This window comes from Meleagris gallopavo, chromosome 1 (genome assembly GCF_000146605.3).
Source record: "Meleagris gallopavo isolate NT-WF06-2002-E0010 breed Aviagen turkey brand Nicholas breeding stock chromosome 1, Turkey_5.1, whole genome shotgun sequence".
Taxonomy (NCBI): domain Eukaryota; kingdom Metazoa; phylum Chordata; class Aves; order Galliformes; family Phasianidae; genus Meleagris; species Meleagris gallopavo.
The window spans coordinates 80595124-80614991 of record NC_015011.2 but is presented as its reverse complement, the minus strand read 5'-3'; the positions used below and the strand labels follow the sequence as shown (position 1 = coordinate 80614991).

The window sequence follows — 19868 nt, the reverse complement described above, 5'->3', positions numbered from 1 at the left end:
CTTGCTGTAAAAGGTACCAAGAAATCCTGACAGCTGCTTGCACGTTCAGTCTTTGCATGTGGTTTTTTTTTGTATTTGTTAATTTTTGTTACCAATAAAATGTATTTTTTTGCACAGAAACAATACTTTGACTTTCTATTGCGCTTTACATACAAATCCATGGGTGCTGTATTCATTGCGGTCTCAAGAACAGCTTCCCTTCCATACTCCTACTAATCTTAACAAGAATGCTGGGCACTCAAAACTCCTGAAATAAATACTTCATATTTATTCTCCATCATTTTATTCACAAGGGTAGCTGCTAATAGTAAAAATGCTTTACAGCAACATTCCCAAACCTTGAGGGCCACAGTCCTTACTAAGGCTTAAATGAAGAAACAGCTAGCTTCTCCTCTTGTATTGGTGGCTCAAGTTCTGTTTGATAGTTGGGTCACTTCCAGACAACAATTGTTATCACTGTGAACGGATGTTTTTATTGGTAGGCATTTTTTAGTGAGTAACCTGAATGGAGTAGCAAAGTGGGAACATGGGTGGAAACAAAGCAAGACCTCAAACAGTCAAAATGCAACATATCACCACAGGACATCAGAAAAATCAAGATGAGACACCATCTTACTGTATTTGTAAAAGTGATTTGGGGTAAACTGGAATTCTAGCATTCATCTTCCTTTGTACCTTTTCTTGGCAACGTTCAAAGATGTTCAGCAGCACCACTTTCACAGATATGGTGATAAACTACCCTGTATTACCTGTACCTAATCACAAAAAACAACTTAAACGTAAATTTCACTACATCTGAAGTAGTTGTCTTCTGTGCTTCAAAAATAAAGAGGAAGCATCTGCTCTGTGCTACACTCATTGAAAAAGTGGGGAAAAAAATGTTTTATACATTTCAACTGCCATTTCCCTTCTGCTGAAAGGGAAGCATATATCAGACCCTGAGGGAAGTCACTACTAGACCCCTCAAATGCCTCAGCTCACCAAAATGAAGAGACCTGCAGACTGACACTAACCATGGACTACTCCAGAGAAGGAAAGACTTTGCTTCTACCACAGATATCCACAGGCACACTCCATCATCTCCTCACATTTGATATAAATAAGAGATAGAAGTTAAAAGGAGAGAAGAAAATCAGTTTTAGACTTCTAATTGCATGCAATAGCAGCTTTCAAAGCTGTTCCAAATAAACAAAGTAAGAGTTCATAATTACACTTGTATTAAGAAATTCACTCTTTTCCACTGTCAGAACCTCACACTGGAGCGGCACCTTTCAAGACAAAGTGCAGAACTGCAGTCTTGAAACAGAAACTAAACTTGTGAAAGCAAAGAGCAAGAAATGAGCTGTGGGGAAAATGGAGACGACAAAAACAGATGGAATTAAGAACCTTAACACAGCCCTTATCTCTCCAGCAGGACCACAGAGAGACAAGACAAAAGGCACATAAACTTTATGCACAAAGTGAGGGGAAGTCAGTGGAGGGATATATTAGAAAAATTAATCTTTCAATATGCCATCTTGTAATATCATATTGAAAACCACACCGCTGTGTGTTACTGTATTTGACCAAGTGTACCATCGTGTTTAATTTGAACTTTGATTATGATAAATCACATGATACAGGAAGGCAACCAAGTGATTCACAGTCCCTTTTGAAATCTTACCCTATTAAAATTTGACTGTAGAAGCAACATTTTAACCAATGTCTAGGGACACTACACCAGAGGAAGGGAACAGAAATATTGAAGAGCATATCCAGGGACTGTTTGGTCATTTATTAGACATGAATAGTAACTTTGCTGTGCCAGCAGTTGGACTAGCAGTAGATAGATTTGGTACACGCATACAGTACAGTAAACCATGGGCTACTCATTTTTCTAAGGAGTGCACAAATGCTCTGCACACCTGAGCACAATTAAGTCTCACTGATTATGAAGAAGAGAGTCTGTAGTGGCAAGGCATTGGCTTGAAGGAGAGACATAAAGCTGTCTGTGCTCACTGCCACCAACATTACAGCAGGCACCAGTAATGAGGTGGCTAGACTAGGAGGGGAGTGAGATACAGACCTCTAATGTTTTATCAGCTCCAAGACCAACGCTGGTTTTGGCACTACTTCCATTCACCAACAAACAAACAAAAAACACAACTTAAAAAAAATACCCAAGCAGGTGCTAGCAATCTGAGAGACCACATGCCAGCTACAGCTGCTTCAAACTGAATCAATTACATCTGCCTAAACAGTCCCAGGACGTTGAACCCAATGAAGAGTACCACAGGTTAAATGGAGACCCAGTACTTTGGGATTTTAACACTCCATTAAATTAAGGTGGAAGTTCCCTAGCAGAATTCAGGAGAGGATATTCAGGCAGACTATGAATCACATGGTCATACACAGCCTACGATAACATGGAAGCTGGAAGACAGCATATGCATAACACTCGAATACGCAGTAAAAGCCCTTTGGAAATAATGCCTTAACATTTTTCTGAAACAGCCTGACAGCACTGCCTTGTTTCCCAAAACACTGGGTGCAGTACATTTGCTTGAACATGCTCTTGGGATTGGGACTTCACTCCAAACCTTGTTTGTACAAAAAGGGGCCAAGCAGCTGGGAAATTCTGGAGTGTAGTGTGTCCTCATTAGCTCCCATCTGCCATCAGAACTCAGCTCATGGCAAGTTTGGCTAAGTCCTGGTGTTCTCAGGTCCAAATCTGGGTCAGTTTTAATTACACTATACAGAATTCAGCGTGCAGTTTTTAAATCCTTATTATACAGCGCAGAAGAACGGGCAGCTCTCCAACTAATCAATTTTTTAAAAGTACATATATAAAAATTTTAAACCAGGCTAGACAGACAGTGGGTGGAAGAGAAAAAAAAGTATAAGCGAGTACAGGGGTTAGTTAAGAGAACTGTTAGCAAAAGTGGGTCACCAGCAAGTTCTGCTTTAAAACTTCAAAGGAAGGGGAAAAAGAAAAAAAAAAACCTCCTTCTTTTAAGACAGTGAAACTGATATACAAGATGTATACGATTCACACTGCTTTTAGCATCAGCATGGGTTTCACAATACTACAGCCAGATCACTATAAAGTGAAAGAAAGACTCTTATGGTTACAGCTCCACATAGTAGGCACTGGCTGACCTTCTCCACATCTTTTAACAATCTTATTGCCCTCCTTGAGAAAATGCTTCCCCCTACGGACAGAAACGAGCCTTTACTCCACAGTCATAGAAAAGGTGTGGCGGTGAATTCAACGCTCTTCTTCAATGTGGTAATGAATTGCTGCATATAACTGTCAATCCTTATCCAATTAGACTAGTCCAAAAACCACTAACTGCCATTTATTTTCCCTTTTTCTATGCCCTCAAATAGCCATCGGCCAGGTCAGGACTTGAAAAGAGTTTTGCTTGCCAGCCTGCTGGCAAACAAAACAACAGGAAGAACAGAGAATTGCATGTTTTTCACTTGGGATAGGATAACGTGCCAAATCTGATCTGTGTAAATTGGGCTAAAATCTACTCTCAGAGTCAACAATCAGAATCTGTCCTGCTTAGAGTCTTTGTCAGATGCAAGGGAGCAAATGGAAGTCTTCTGTGACAGCTACATACATAAAGATAGTTCAAGAATAGAGAAGGATGATCAAGGAGCAGTGTAAATAGCAATGAAATGATATATGCTTGTTAGAAGAGTATAATATTCTGCCACCACTACACAAAAAATAAACCTTCAAAGGTTTCCAAGTTTGTTTTAACCATACCAATGAACAAGTTCCCCGTTAAGGAAAGATTTCCCTTTGCACATCTTTTTAGTATTGTCAAAGCCCTCACTTCAGATCTACAACCTAGCAAAAGCACAACACAATCCTGCTTTCTCCTTTGCAAGGAAATCTTCCGTTAGTGACTCTTCCATACAGCTCCAACTCATAGGTGAGCCTTGTTTATCCTTCCACACTGAGAAGCATGCTGCTGACTATTTCACGATCGACCAGAGCTACAATGCTAGAGTAACTAGAATGTTTTTTCTTTAAAAGAAAGCTTTTTCTTTAATGTAACCACTCTCCTTCACACATCTCCTCCAATACATGAAAACCCACAAATCAAACTTACATCATACAACAACTCATGCAGAAATCAAAGAAAGAAAACCATACTAGAAGAACTTCACAGTCCTTGATGCCATCAGCGTTTCCATTACAATAGCAAATCTCAAATTCTTGAAGGTTTTTTGCCTGTACCACCTGGCCAGTCTCAGGCTCTAACTATCCCCATCTGGGCCCACTTGTATAAATTATGAAAATTAGCCTTACCTTCTCTGAGTTAATTTCAATTTAGTCAAGCTAACACTGGAAAAAAAAATAATTTTGAAAAGAAAGCTGAAGCCACAATTAATAAGGACAATAAGATTACCTCATGCAAAATCTCATTCTTAATTTTTATTATTATTTAACATAACTTTTTGCTGCTAAGTTTCTGTGCAAAGCAACAGGATAACCACATGCAGGAGAATATTCACATAACAAATGCTGGTAAACATAGCCCAGATGTTATAATTTTATTATTCTTTTAAAAGAAGAAAAGTTTACGTGCTCCAGTGTGTGCTTGGACTATGCTTTCCCTTAAAGCAGCGACAGTGCAGACAGGTATGCTTTATGGACCCTTGAAGACATACCCCTCAGTAACTATGCAGAGCAGACAACCTGTAAGATGCACAAGAGTAAAACAAAAATGCTATCTAGAGCTGTGCATGCTTTGGAATGCTGACAAGGAAGTTCAGTCATGAGACAGGCTGGCTACTTGAGAGCCTGGGAAGGGAGGGCTCTGCACTTTGGAAGGAAAATTCAGCTTCTACTTGATTTTGTTATATATGTTATATACCATCTGTCAATGTTAGATATATTAAACAATTCTACATCTTTCTTTCACCCCTCTGCTTTTCCTCATCTTCCATTTGACATGTATCAACAAGCCACTTCAAAGGCAGGGGCCAAAGATGGCTAGCAAGCACTGAAGTGGACTTTTACTACGGTCTGACTAATCTTAAAAACCGCAAGTAGGACAAAATGTGTCACCTCCTCAGATGGTTGAACTTATAGAGTAGAATGAACAATGGCCTCTGAAGAGCCTTTGCATTTCCCTGTCTGGACACGTGGAAGGTGCAGCATGCAAAACAAGGAGAGAGGAAAAAAAAAAAAAGACAGCAGACTCCAGAGTGAAAGCTCTGCCCATGCTTACAATCCTCAAGACAAACTCTTTTTCCCTCTCTCCTTCCTCCAAAAATGTGTTCAGACATAATCCATTTCAAAGTCACTAAACCCTTTAGGTTTTCAAACCAATACTGCAGCCACCTCAGTTACCTTCTGTCACACTATCTTGATCAAGGTATATTTGGTAGCTCTGAACTATGACCAGAAAGCCTACAGGCTTGCTGATATTTCTGAATAATCCATGTTATGCTTGCATAGCAAAGCTCCCACACAAGCACATCTTCCTGCTGCAATTCTGTTCATGAGGAAATGGTGAAAGATCTGGCATGGCACATGAATGCAGATGTACTACTTACAGTAACAAAGCAAGAATGTTTCCCTGAAATGGGGGACATTTTATTTTGGAGGCTGTTAGCTCCTGAGAATGTTAAAGACATGAGAGTAATTTATAACATGAACTAAACCATGGGGTTCCCAAGTAAGAAATTAAAAACAGACTTGTCAAAAACATTTCTACTAAAACTTGATGCTACTAGATCCAACTACCTTCCTGTATCTACAAGAAGAATCTTACATAATCCTGTGACTGGGAGTCCTTTTGACTAGATGAGCTGGAATGCCTGAGAAAACAGCATGATTTATAAACAGAATGAGTTTCTCAACTTCTTGTCCTTGGCTGTGAGAATTTAAGCCATACCTTTAACATTTGAATGTCATTTCTCTATTACATTTTATTTGTGAGTGGGTGGTTTTGGTATTACACGGTCTGCATAAAATGAATCAATGCATAAAACACACCACCTATTATGTGTTTCATAAGCATCCAACCCATGGCTAGTGTGTGCTATGCAGCTGTTATTATTACCAGCTAACATATGCCCTACCCTAACAGAAGAATTCCTACAGACCTAATTTCTGAAAATTTTAGGAACAGTGGAGCAGAATTTAGAGACATCTGACAAATTTCTGTGTTCCCCGTACCTGCAGAGGAGAAGGTAGCCCACAGTGAGGAGATGGTATCAAGAAGGCACTAAACAAGGCCAACCAAAGGGATCACAAGTGTTTTTCTAAGGAATAAATACCATATGTGTTCAAGTGTCCTCAAATAAAAACCACGCCCTGACTAAAGTAATGCTAATATGCAAGTTGCTAACAACTTTAGCGTGGTCTAGTTTTCAGACTGCATGACCGAAGACAGTAAAAACACACACAGTTCTAAAGACACATCTCCATTTATTCCACTATTTGATAGCCAAATATCTTAGGTTTAGCTCAGATATTGAATTCTGAAGGCCCCCTGTGATGAAATAAGAGTATAACCCACATTTAAGGCTGTAAAGGAAGCGATAACAGATAAAGACAAGACGACAATAAAAAGAAAGTTTACAATGTGCTGCTTTTGCGTATGACATACAAACAGCAACTATCCCCAGTTATTCTCATTTTCTAGATGAGGAAACCAAAAGCCCAGATCTTGAGCACAAAATAAATCAAGGTTCCAAGTTCATGGCATACTCTGGTTCCCACTTGTTTTATTACATGTAAATGTGGTAACGTGTTAGGTACTCTTAGTATTTAACAATTACTGCTTTATTTTATTCAGCTAAAGAAGTCAACAGCAATACATAGGTACCAAAGTATGTACATCGGAAGCATGACAACTGCAAATCTACCAGGTCCACATAACCTCTTCTTCCTGATCATATAGACAGCTGCACATGCTCAACACATGTCCTTGGCACTGACCAGGGCAGTGGGCAAGGCAAAGCAGGAGACTTGCTGCCCTTGACTAAACCTTTCCAGTTGCTGGCAATCTGCTAGTTACAGATGTCTTGTACAAGTGGTTATATTCTTACCTTTGCATTCACACACCTTGATGGACTTATTTCACAAGTATATCTAATTTGCCTCACAGACAGACTTCCTTCTTGTTTTCTTCATCCTACATAATGACTTCTGTTGTCAATATTTACACTGCATATCTAAAGGAGATTTTCTAGTGCTGCAGAAAGGATATCTCTGATACAAATATGAGGAAGAGACTGGTCTGTAGATCACTCCTCCTGGGGCTAACCTAGTACAGAGTGTAAATGGACCTCATGGCAATGGCAGGTCTGTTCCTGTCTCATGATAAGGATTTCAACAGATCATAACAATGCTGTTGCTTTACAGTTTGTTTAAATAGATTTATAGCATACTAAGTTCCTTTTAAAAGAGCACAGGAATACTTAATTTAAGCCAAGAGGCATAAACTCAGTAGGTATGAAGATGAAATGGTCTGAATTTGCCAATCAGACATGCACTGTGACTGCATCTGCTGCTAAGATGCTGCCTAAGTAGGCCAAGATCAAGGTTGCAAAGACTGATTTAATTCCATTCTTCAGAGCAAACAAGAGCCAGAAATCAAAGTTCATAACAAAATTTACAGTTATCTCATGAAGTCATCCCTCTATTTCCACACTGCAATTCCCATGTGATGTGTGCATGCACATGTCCACATACATTACACTTAATATTACCACCTACATCATACAACCACAAATACACTCAAAAAAAAAAAGAAACAAACAACTGCTAAAGGAAACTAGTATCCAGTGGTGCAGAGAACCTACTATGTTGTTCCTCTTTTCTAATCACAAAAGATGGATTCACTTCTACCTGCCTCACCTCCTTGCCCCTTACCAATAAGAAACTCACCTTAGTGTTCTATGAGGCTTTCCTCAGCCAAGTCTGCAACCCCAGACAACCTCGTCTTGCTCATAAGCGAGGGAGGAAGCTCAACTACGAGTTTCCCATGCTCAGTGCATGTCACATAACACAAGCAACCTGCTAATGAGCTGCTATGTGTTCTCTCAAAGTCACAGCTGCCAGCAACAATTGAGTAAGTGCAGCCTAGCTTTTCAGGATTCCTGTCTGTTGCCCAGGAACCACACAAAGCACTGGAGATTTTAAACAGGTGCAAACAGTGCTTTTCTCCCATGCCTGGTCCTCCAATGTGTCAGACTGCACAGCCCTGCAATGGCAGCACAAGAAGAACCAGAAAACAGTAAATGAAGTTTTAGAATACGATAAGGGTCTTACCAATAAAGCTACACTTTTATGACACGAGAAAAATGGCTTGTACCTAGCAGTACAGATACAGGAAGGCCTGCTCAGGATTGCCTTTGTGAAGTTCTTTTTTCCCCAGAAATATACAGAGCTGCATTATAACTCCAGCTTATGATTTCTTCTGGAGCTTATTAGCATTTCTCATCTGAAAAATATCTTTTTTTTTTTGTAAACAGTAATGTTTCAGAACACATAGGTACCAGTAACAAGTGAAAAAAAGTGTATTTAAAAGTTTACTTTAAAATAATTTTATACCAGTATAGGAATTTTTGTGGCCCAAAATTATACATTAAGTGCCTTCATAGGTATAATATAAATTAAAAAAAATTATCTGACTTAGGGAATGTATAGAAATTAGATACATCCTACATTTACAGCCCATTGTTTACCAGTATAATATTGCAAATACACAGCTCAATGCATGGGTGGTACTATAGGTAGACAGAAAATGTGTTTCCTGAACTGAAAATCTAACAAAATTAGACAAGTTGTGTCTACTAGGCTTGTTAGAAAAGATTGCAATAACTCCCAGTTTGTTTTGTCAATACTGCTTACACTATGTTAAGGTCATCTGTATGGGTTTATTAGCCATGTTTCCATGTTAGTTATCAGGCAAAGTCCAGTTAATTTCAGGCAGAATCTTCCCTGAATTGGAAGAGAGCAGGAACTGATTAAGGCCATTAGGATCTGGCTCACTAATGTTATGATCAACTACTAGTCTAGTTTTCTGTCTGCTACTTAGCAAGCTGTGTGCGAGAGGTCAAGCCTTGAGCAAGGCTCTCTTGCTGTTTGTTCAAAAATGTTACAATGCTGACATGCATGCTAAGGGCTTCTGTCTAAAACGAAACTGCTCAGATAGACTTTACCTTCCATTTTGAATTCAGCTTTCCATTTGGATGAGAAGCTGAAAAGGCTAAAGAGTTCTCTTGTACAGATGCCAACAAAAACAAAGGTAAACTTAGAATTTTCATTAACTGTAAATTACAAGAGCAAACAGAAATAAGGATTGATGTGAGCAACAGGGAATGCTAAAGCTTCACCAAATGTAATGTGTAATGCCTCAACCCAAACATATTTTGGGATGACTGCCAAGAAGATGGGTATAAATGTAGGAGGCTTAGTAGAGTACAGTTTGAGCTAAAATGTGTAAAGTTTTCACTTGTGCTAAGGAAACATTCGTAGCTAGGTAAAAACAAGGCCTTATGAAAAATTCAATTTTGCATCTAATCTAAATTTCGCTGGGCAAAGCAACTGCTCTCTTCTTAAACTCATCCTCAAGATAGCTGTTGGTAGCACGTAACTATTGTGGACAACACTGCCACAGGTTATCCTCTGTCAGAGCTCAATAGTAAGAGTACAAGCTTCTTGACAGGAAGCCCACTTCACGCTACAGGTCTCAGGTTTATTTCCCATCAGGTAAGCCACAAGCAATTCTAGCAAAGGCAAGAGGCTGGGGACTATAATACCATAAACTCTATGGAAATGTTTAACTCAGGCTCATTTATTCTTTTAAGCTACTTTCTTCTTGACGGTAGACCAACTCTTTCAGCAAAAGAAAAAAAAAAATCAATGGCAGCAAAGCTTCTTATCTCTTTTGTCTGCATAGACTTCAGAAAGCATACACAGTAATGAAGTTCCAAGAAGACATTTTACTTACTACCACTTCAGCGTTATTCACGTGATTCCAAGATCGTGAGACAGTAACACAAGTTACTTCAGGTTTCTCTGTGTTAAGTGCAGGGTGCAATCTTTCCTTCTCTGTGCCTGCAATGATACAGCATCTGCAGGTGACACGCACAGAGGCAAGCTTTTGATTTCCCCTAACGTACCTCCAGTTTTAAAGATGCACAAGTATGAAGTGCCTATTGACAAGACACTATAGGAATCAGACTGACAATACCCAATGCATCACATTGCATGGCAAATAAACATGGACCTCTGGTAAAGACATAGTGACAACAAAACCATATCCCATTTAAAAAAGAATGAAACCCTCAGAGGAAAGTGCCTATTCATTCCAGATGTAAATATATTCAGCTACAAGGACCAAGTTGACAAGTAACCTTGTCAAAATACAACATATAACATTACTCCTCGCCAGAAGTAATAACGGGGCATCAGATGCTAGGGCAAACTGGGTCTTTGGCCCAGGAGAATGTCTACTTTAAGGCCAACACTGATGTGGTAACAGTGAAAGCACTTAGGAAGGATCATATAATAAATGCAGCTCAGATTTGTCTCCACAGTTGCACTGACCAAATGGTGGACAAATACATTTCTTAGGTTGTCAAAGGATAAAGTACTCACTGTGATGGAGATCAGTGACAAAAAAAATCAATCTAAAAAAAAATATTCAAACTCTAAGCAGGGATTCTAGAAACTGCCAGAAGTGAGTACTTTGGCAACAATCTTAGGGTGAAGTTATCCTCTTCTTCCTTAAAATTACATCAAGGCGCTGAGCCTCAGCTAAGCTTCAAAGAATCTGAAAGAGAATGTATCCTTTCCTGCAGTGGCTTCAGTAAAATAAAAAACTGGATTAATTATAGGCTTTACTGGTGCCAGCCAGACCACAAACATACCAACACTCCACTGTAAGGTAAAAGCTACTGTAATTTAAAAATATATATTGATTTTATACCCTGCCCCAAAGGTGCTATAATCTGACTTTAGCTTTCTTATCAACTAGGTCTTCTTACACCTACTGCAATTATTTAAGAAATAATACCTGAATGAGAAAACATAAGATCACTTTCCTGCAGGCTGTCATTTCTGTAGTTAGGATTCATTCTGCAGCAAGACTTAGCTGTTCTTTCAAGTGCACTGTACTGCTAGTTGTTGTCACAATTATTTATAACTAGGGACATCCATCTCCTACTAACCTTCTGTTCTGGTCCAAGATACAGGGAACAGTATTTGGAAGGCTAAAGTAAATTTATAAGAATTTCAACTCAATATTTTTTAGCCCGAATCTGCCCTCTGTTTGTGACTGCAGTCCCACGCAAGTCCAAGATGGCATTTGGTCTTCTCCTGTATCTGTTTGTGTGTGTGTGTAAAGACACTGTTTTCTTATACAGGGTCATGTCAGCAAATAGGGATGTTCAACTATCTCAGTGCTTTTTCAAGAGACTTGCAAAGATAAGGCAACTAGTTCAGCTGCTTTTTTAAATTTTATCATAAAAGCATGGTAGCATTTTTTTATTTTTATTTTTTTTTAACACCAAGAAGCCATAGAATAGTGCAGGGAACACTCAATGTCAAGAAACAATCTATCCCCAGCTTGGCAATGAATTATTCTACAACCTTGAGCAAGTTACTTAACATTCTGTGTTTCAGTTTCCCCATCTATCACATGGGGATAATGATACTTTGTATAACAATTCTAAGGTTCTTTAGAAAAATATATTTCCATTTGGAAACTTTTAAAGTGCTTTGGAAGATCTGAAAAATACTGAGAATATAAGAATAAGTATTGCTTGAAAGGTTTATTGCCATGTGTTAATACAAGTCATACCTTTCTTATAAGCACTTTGCATTATGCTTAAGTATTTCCATGTACTGTTTAAGTGAATCAGCTACAATTATCATACTTACAGTATGCTGAAGTTGAAGATACTACATGCTTTTAGTTTAAATTTGCAACAGGAATCTTTTTACCGACCTCAGTAAGAAATGGACAGAGATCTGTATTTCTTTGTAACACAGACAATTTTTAACTAAAGGTACTGCATTCCTTGGGATACACAATAATTAGGAACTTCAAAGACAAAAAGAGAGGAACATTGTGTCCTGCCTCCCCACCATTATTTTCAGCACCTACATGATACAGATGCCACAGAAGACTCACTCTTACTTTAAAGTGCAGAAAAATATACCCTAGTAAAAGACTGACTGTCATTCAAAGCCTCCTTTGAAGCTTCTTAAAAACTACAGCTGAGCTTTACATCTGGAGATGTTTTAATGATTGATTTTTTTTATTTTTTTTAGAGCACAGAAAAGTAAATTCATTACATGTTTAAAACTCAACATACTTTGTAGGCTTTAGGTATTTAAATAATTCTGCTTCTCAAAGTTTATCCTTCTTAAATATGTTCTTCTAGGATATCATACAAAAGCAGCTAGACATACACATTGTAGGTCAAATTCCAAGTCATTGATCAGTTAGTTGCATAGACAAACACTTCGGAGCAGAAGAGAGCTTTTCCCTCAACTTCATATTACGAGTCACAGAGATCCCCAGATTAACCTACGCTGCAGATGGGACCAAGTGAGGAAACTGCCGGGCCCAAAAGATTATTTTTTTTCCCCGCAGACATCAATAACATGTGGTAGACCTGTGAAAGCAGAGCCAACCAGAACGCAGCGGATGAGGTGGGATGCTCTCAGTGTTCCACAACACAGAGTGTGGGAGAGGGTGCAAAGCGGGAACGTGACAAGGCAGGTAGCGCTCCAGCTTTGAATGCCTCCAGTGACTAATGTGAATTTGCAGAGATAATCACTTCCAGCAGAACTTTTTACTGATTAAGTCACTACCATAAATCTCAATATGTTCCCTGCCATATTGGCAGCCTGTCCCTTTTTTATCTTTTAACTGTGGGCCAGATCCTCAGCTGGTACAAGTTGGCATCACATTTTGTTGCCTTCAGTGGAGCTAAGCCAACGGAAGCCATCTGAGCATCTGATTTTGTATTTCTGTAGCAGTTAAAAAAAAAAAATGATACAGTGGCATTAATTACTAGATTATTACTAGATATCCAGATCTCATAACCTCAAGGCAGGGGTGGAAACACTTCTTGTTTAGAGTCACTATTCACCATAGAAAGTGAGAGTCACTTGGCAATCCAAGCTCGCTCTGATGGCTGTATAGCTACTAGCATCTATTTTCATTCAATTTCACAAGTCACTGGTAGTCATTCCAAACACAATATAAGATTTCTCATTTTTCCTATCTGAATAAAATACTTAAAGTTGTTAACCCCAAAGCACGTGGTAGCTATATTATATCCACAAAATGCCACAAGCTACTGCATCAAAAATGCAGTGATCTAACATGAAGATGCACAGTGGACAAGACAAAAACCCATTTCATTGAGAATTCTCAGTCCTATTGCCAGCAGTGAAGCATTCTACTACAGAGTAATATCATGCCAGAAATACAAACTCAAAAATATTAGATTATACCTGCAAATCTAAGTCGTACAATAGGATCATTTAGGCTGGAAAAGACCTTCACAGACATCAAGTCCAACCATAGATATATATGTTTTCACTTGTAACAATTCTAAAGAGTTCTACAATAGTAATGTTCTCCACTACAGTGCGTAGAGAAAGGCAGTAATCTTTCCAAGGTCGAGACAGTGGCAGAATTTGAAATATTATCTCAATATTTCCATATTAGCACTTTTGTTCATTGCTTGAGTTTCTCTGTGGGCACTTTTGTCTGTTTAGCTGTAGAGCTAACCAGATACATTTCTATAATCAGTTGGAATAGGGGGACTGGACTTCTGACACCACACAGAGAATTTTTCCTCACACACCAACATTGCCCACCTCATGATCTCCTGATGGAGCGATCATTTTTAGCTTCAGGAAAGGGAGAAACAGTGCATCAGATTCATTATGGACAACACCAGTTTGGTTTTGACTACTCTTTTGCAGCAGCCTGATGCTCACAGTTCATATGCTTTATATAAAATCCGTATCTACTCCATTGCACTGCAGAAATAACCTTAACAGGAATATCTGTACGCCCAAATAAAACCCACTCTACACTGATGAAACACTATTTCCTACTTTCTACTCAACACAAAAGAACGTAAATTGACATCTTAAAGACCAACGGTGAGCTCAGACACTCAAACATATCCTAAAAGTAATCATCAACTCCATCAATATTTTAGATACATCAGAATGTTCCTTAATGCAAATAGGTTACTGAAGGTTACTATTTGTGTTTTTTGAGAGGGGGCAAGTGAGGAATTATTCAGTGGCACTCCGTCAGTCTTGGCCTGTTTGCATTTGCATTCTTTCCTTTCCATATTCCCTTTCATATATAATTACCTCCTCAGTTCCTAAGTTATTTGCTTTAAGCACTTCAGACTCCCCGGACACTCAACACTGAGATCCTACTGAACATTAAACAAGTGAAACCCCATCTTTGTCTTTAAATAGGTAAAAGATTCTAATCTGTGAAGATTCTAATCTGTGATTCAGTGACATTTCTAGAAGTAAATGTACATGAAATAGCCTTTTATTGGCTGAAGTGTATGTCTCAAAATACGAAGAGTTTGCAATGGATATAATTAGCTGCTATCAAGCAAAAGCTAAACCATGGGAAGATAAGCCCTTGGCTTGGCCAAGCTCAACAGGAGTTTTGCTTGTGTAAGGACAAACCAAGAAATTTGGGGATTTAGCCACAAAAGAGAAGAGTTACTGAGAAACAGGAAACAAAGAAATGATGAAAACAATGAGAGAAGGAAACATAGAAGACAACATATGGGGGAAAGGTAACAGTAAACAGGAAAATGAAAGGGGATGAATTGGAAACAGAAGCAGTGGTGGACACTGCTTTATAAGGCTTTTAAAGGACTGACTTCAAATTTCTCTGTTCAATACATAGCGGTACTAACATGCCAACAGAAAAGTAGGTGAATGTACTTATAAGAACAGTGAAAATTTTCTCCTCATTTGGAGGAGTTTCTGCAAGCTCCTTTCTTCATCCATTTCAAAATGATAGTTTTCAGCTTTCTCTTACAATCTTTCCCCCACCCATACTCATAGCATGACTCCCTCTAGCTCTCATTAAAACAGCTTGTTGATGAGGAGCCTTTTTTTTTTTTACTCCCCCCTTACTAGTACTGGAAAAACAAACAAAATAGTAGCAGCCTCTCTTCTCTCACTCTTAGGCCCTAGGTCAACAAGGAATTTCTTTCAGAAACTTGCTGAACTGACCCCAGAGGAGCAAAATTTGCAACTGAGAATTAAGGAGTCACGTGATAGCTGAATGTCCCTCAAGGTGTCTGTTTACACGCAGGGAAGATGCCAGGATACCGGTAAAAAGTGCTCAGAATCTTTAAGAATCCCTCTGTGATGAAGTATCTTAGCAGCCTAGCACACTTGCTATGAGTTCTGATATTACAAATGAAGGAAATGATGGAAGCTCTGTTACTATCATTCCTGAGAGCATTCCACAGGGAACAACTTTAGAGGAAGAAAAGAAGTGATGGACTTTCTCAGAGCTGAGCATTTCTTTTGTGGCAGATATGATCCACATGATAAAAAGGTTCAAAACCTATTACATATCCAGTAGAAAATGCAAGAGAATTTTAAACAGACACATTCTGCTTAATTTAAATAAAATTAAACTGGTTGATTAAGAATATGTCTTAAACTCACACAGAGAGTACCATCTATCTTTAAAAGACTGACCCCCAGTCTCTGCATATTATACTTGGCAGAGATATGTCTACACTCTGTCATTTTGCCTTGAGTATGTCCTAGGACCCAGCTGTGAGGAAAATGGAAATTTAGATCTTGAAATACTTCATTTGGCTATTATTTAAGAAATATTATTGCTTAAATGAGATGTGTCTTTCCCTAGAATAAAAAACCTCAAAGATATCTGCCTTTTTTAAATGGATTATCTGTACCCAACTTTTACAGCCATCCACAAATGTGTTTAGTCATCCTTACCACAGTGGAAAAAAGTAGGGAATTTCTGTGGAAAAAAAAAAATCTGCAAAGAAACAAAGCTTCTAATTTTGACTTCAGTGGAAATTTTGCTTGAGTATGGATTCAAAGAATTTGGCCTATGCTTTGCAGATGACTGGGATTCAAGCATATTATCACTTAGATAATTGTTTTGCTAGAATCATCAAGCGCGCAATTAAAAAGACCGAAGGGAATGAGCTGGACAAGAGATCAAAGAGATCAATTATTGTTGTGTCCAGTGAACGTAAATTGTCCCGTGGACATCAGCTATATGTGCAGAAGAGAGGAATTAATCCAATTTTGTTTTAGGGTGGTAATATAATAAGTAGAATAGTTTCTTTCCATCCCAAAAGCATGGTTGGCATTTATATTCCCATTTCTTATGCTAATGAAACTTCTCTAATATTTATTATTTATCAAAAATATTAGTTTTGAATGTTTCCCCAGAAAGACGATAAACCCAATTTTTATTTCCATTTATAAAAAGCATGTAGCTGTTACTAACAGGCCAAATAGTAAAATCCTCACTCAGCATTTGGACTGTCCACTGTTACAGATGCAGTGGGACCAGTATTTCCCCCGAGATCAAAACAAGTCTGGAGAAATCTGGCCAGGAAGCCTGATATCGAAAAGACATATGCAGACTAAATAGCCTTGCAACTTCCACATCTCAAGTTCTTTTTTCTTTTTTCCCCTCTCCACTGAGTCCTCTTTTCTCCCTTTGAAAAGATGTGGAAGGAAAACAGGAAAAAAACAAACAAACAACTCATCACAGAATTGTTCTGAATCTTCCCAATGAAGCAGACAGAAAATGGCTGCTCAAAAGTAAATCCTAGGTGAAAGCTTCATGCATTTCCATAGTTTTGAACAAGAGAAGAGATGCAGATATTCCTTGTGCTAGAACAACCAAGTCTCTAAAACTTATTTACTCTAGCAAATTGTTCTTCCTTTAGCCTTTGATTTTTCTATGTGGTAATGATTTGACACTACTGCTCACAGGGTACCCCTTGCATTTACTATCTGTCGTGACAGACTTACATCTGTACACATCACTACAGAGTGTGGCTACATAAATCCACAGCCCTAAGATGTAATTCTGATACACTTTTGAAGCCTATTCTGTCAAAACTCAGTGAAACTGCTGAAAGGATAAGGTACCATCAGCACATGTGCAGCTGGCTGTACAGAGTTATAGAGGAAGAATAAGAGTTACCAGAACAGGAAAATACTGTTAATTACTCAGTATTGTTTCTTGAAGCATAATACCAGTACCCGGAAAGCACACATTCCTACATGCACACCTCATTAATATTACAGGGAATAAATCTTTCTAGAAGAAACAAAAAAGAGAAAAGGAAACAAAGAAAAAGAAAAACCAGCTAAAATAAGGTACTCACTGTGTAGTAGCTGCAGATCTTCAGCTAGTAAATTAACTTATCTCACTTCTTCTGGTAAAACTATGAACATAACAGATATTAGATTTCTTCTCTGGTGTGCCCAGTTGATGCAAATTCATAAAAAGTTAAAGGACAATAGATGCCAATAATAATTTTGTGTTAAAATATCCACTTAGGAATGCCAGTGTGATGATAAACTTCTACCTTGAGTCTGAAATATTGGCATACTCAAGTTCTCCCTGTACACGTGGCTTAGGCATTGGTTCATAAAGTTAGGTCTGTACTCCCATTATTCTGTCATGAACTAACCCAGCAGAACAGACTTTTATTCTGAAACAACCTGAGCAGAAAGTATTCTGGACAGATACAGTAGGAAAATAGAAGATACCCCACAAATAGCAATCATAATTATTATGTATTCAAACAAAGTGTTTACAGGATTAGACAGTAGCAGCAGTGACATGACAGCACATAATATGGCCACATTCTGGAAGCCTCTCTCATCTGTATAATCCTAGATAAACGTGTCCAGCCACTTGCAGGGGTTGTAAAGTGCAGAAGACTATGAAATTTGGAAAGAAAGATCAAAAACATGAAGTGGTGTGACTCACTTAAAATTCGACAGAAAAATAAACAAATTCATAAATAAAATTGTTTCTAACTCTTGATCTTGGCTGTAAGACACATGATCACTTTCCTGAGAATAAATATGCCAAAGCAGAGGCAGCCCCTCCCTCGACATTTTATTTCTCTAATTGTCTCAATATACCAGATCAATTGCATTTGAAAATATAGCTATTAAAACATAACTCGACCATCTTCGGAGCCTTTGTTTGTCAATTGCATCAAACAACAATTCTGCAGACAAGAAATCAGACTGTATTTTCACAATAATTGCAAGTCATTTCTAGGAAAAGGAGGTAGCAACAATACCCAAGGAAATAAAATAACACACTTTTGTGCTTTCCCATCAAACTTGATAGTAGAATGGTTTTAAATCAGTCAGAGGCAGCTACGCATGAGAGATTGCACTCCGCAGGCTCTATCAGTCAGAAGTCAAGGATACACGTCCATGATTTATCATACTTCTCATGGTAATTAGCTGGAGTGCCATTTTGCTTCCAGTAGCATCACTCAACTTTCTTTTTTTAATTTGGTCTTTTTTCTGCAAATGAATTTACATATTTCTCAGTCTCTCATCCCCTACTATGTTTTATTTATGAATATAGGCCTTCCTGATGGTAACTTTAATGTGAAGAAGGTAGTAATTAGTGTACCTATCTGCTAAGTTAATCCCTTTTCCACAATGTCTGCAGAGAAGTTTAAGGTAAGTAACAGTTTACAGTCAATATTAGGTTTAATTATGCTTAATGAGGATAACTGTCTCTGTTTACTAAGTGCACCTAGGTGTGCAGCCCCTATATGAGTTTTTCTCCCAGCCTCATTCTACACTGTTAATAGTGCCACTGTGCACTGTATGTGCGGTGCTTTAAAGCACAAAAGTGCTCCAGGAGAGCCAAGCAAGTGAGGCACCTGTTTCAACACAGATTCTGTGGGAGTAGAACAGTCTTGAAACAATAGCAGTTGTGTTAGGAGAAAGTTCTACCGTCTGGCATTTTAGTGTATGCAGTATATTAGATGGAAAAAAAAAAAAGAATAACAGATATTCCCTAAGCCCCTCCTCTTAGCTAAAAATGTTAAATAAAAAAAAAGCACTTGTTCCCAGTTTGAAGAGATCATTCCCAGGAGTGATTACATTTGTTTAGCGCATCTAAAGCTGCATTAAATAATGCTTTAAAAGGAAGTTAAGCAAAACAATGAAGACTTCTCATCTCACTTGTATTTAACAAGCAGGTATTTTCCAGAACTATAAAGATTCAAGAGACAATTGGAGACTGTGCCAACATCATACTACAACTTCATGCTAGAAGAACATCAAAAACAAAACTTCAGATCCAAACACTGCTAGACTCCCGCTGCTCCATTTTTCAGTTCTGTGTCATGCTGATACATGAGCCTGTAACTTCCTAAAAGGATAATCCAGATTTTAGTTTACCTCATTACTTTTTGCTGTAGCATTTTCCTTTGTGATTTCATGTATTACCCCTTGGGAAATTCATGTGATGGGAAATTTTTTATACATATTTATAACAACCTATGAAAACTGTACCATCCTAAGTCTTCAATTCCCTAGGATTCATGAATTTGTGTGCTTTTTTGTGTACATGAAGGACTAAGCATGCAGGAGAAATGCCTAAAAGAAATAAAAAAAAAAAAGCAGTTTGATTTCCAGTGAGAAATAGAACTAGAACACACAGAAATGGTTCTGCAAACGGAAAGGTTAGTTCTTTTGATTTTTCCAAAGCAGTAAGAAGCAAATCTTGCATTCTGTTCATATCAGAGAAATGTGAAGTTTACTTAGACATAGCTTAGGGGAGTTGTTCTTTTTAGGTTTT

The 19868-nt window shown here is 38.1% G+C and overlaps 1 protein-coding gene across 7 annotated transcripts in view; it reads right to left on the bottom strand.

Moving 5' to 3' along the window:
* The window catches only part of ZBTB20 (zinc finger and BTB domain containing 20), a 397155-nt gene that overhangs the window by 362032 nt on the left and 15255 nt on the right, over positions 1 to 19868 (bottom strand). Inside the window, exon 1 of one of the 7 annotated variants that reach the window (XM_031556029.1) lies at positions 15257 to 15578. The exons of the other annotated variants lie outside the window; for them this stretch is intronic. The gene's annotated coding sequence lies outside the window, so the exon portion shown is untranslated. Of the gene's footprint in view, positions 1 to 15256; positions 15579 to 19868 lie in introns of those variants that run through there. 7 annotated transcript variants of the gene reach the window in all.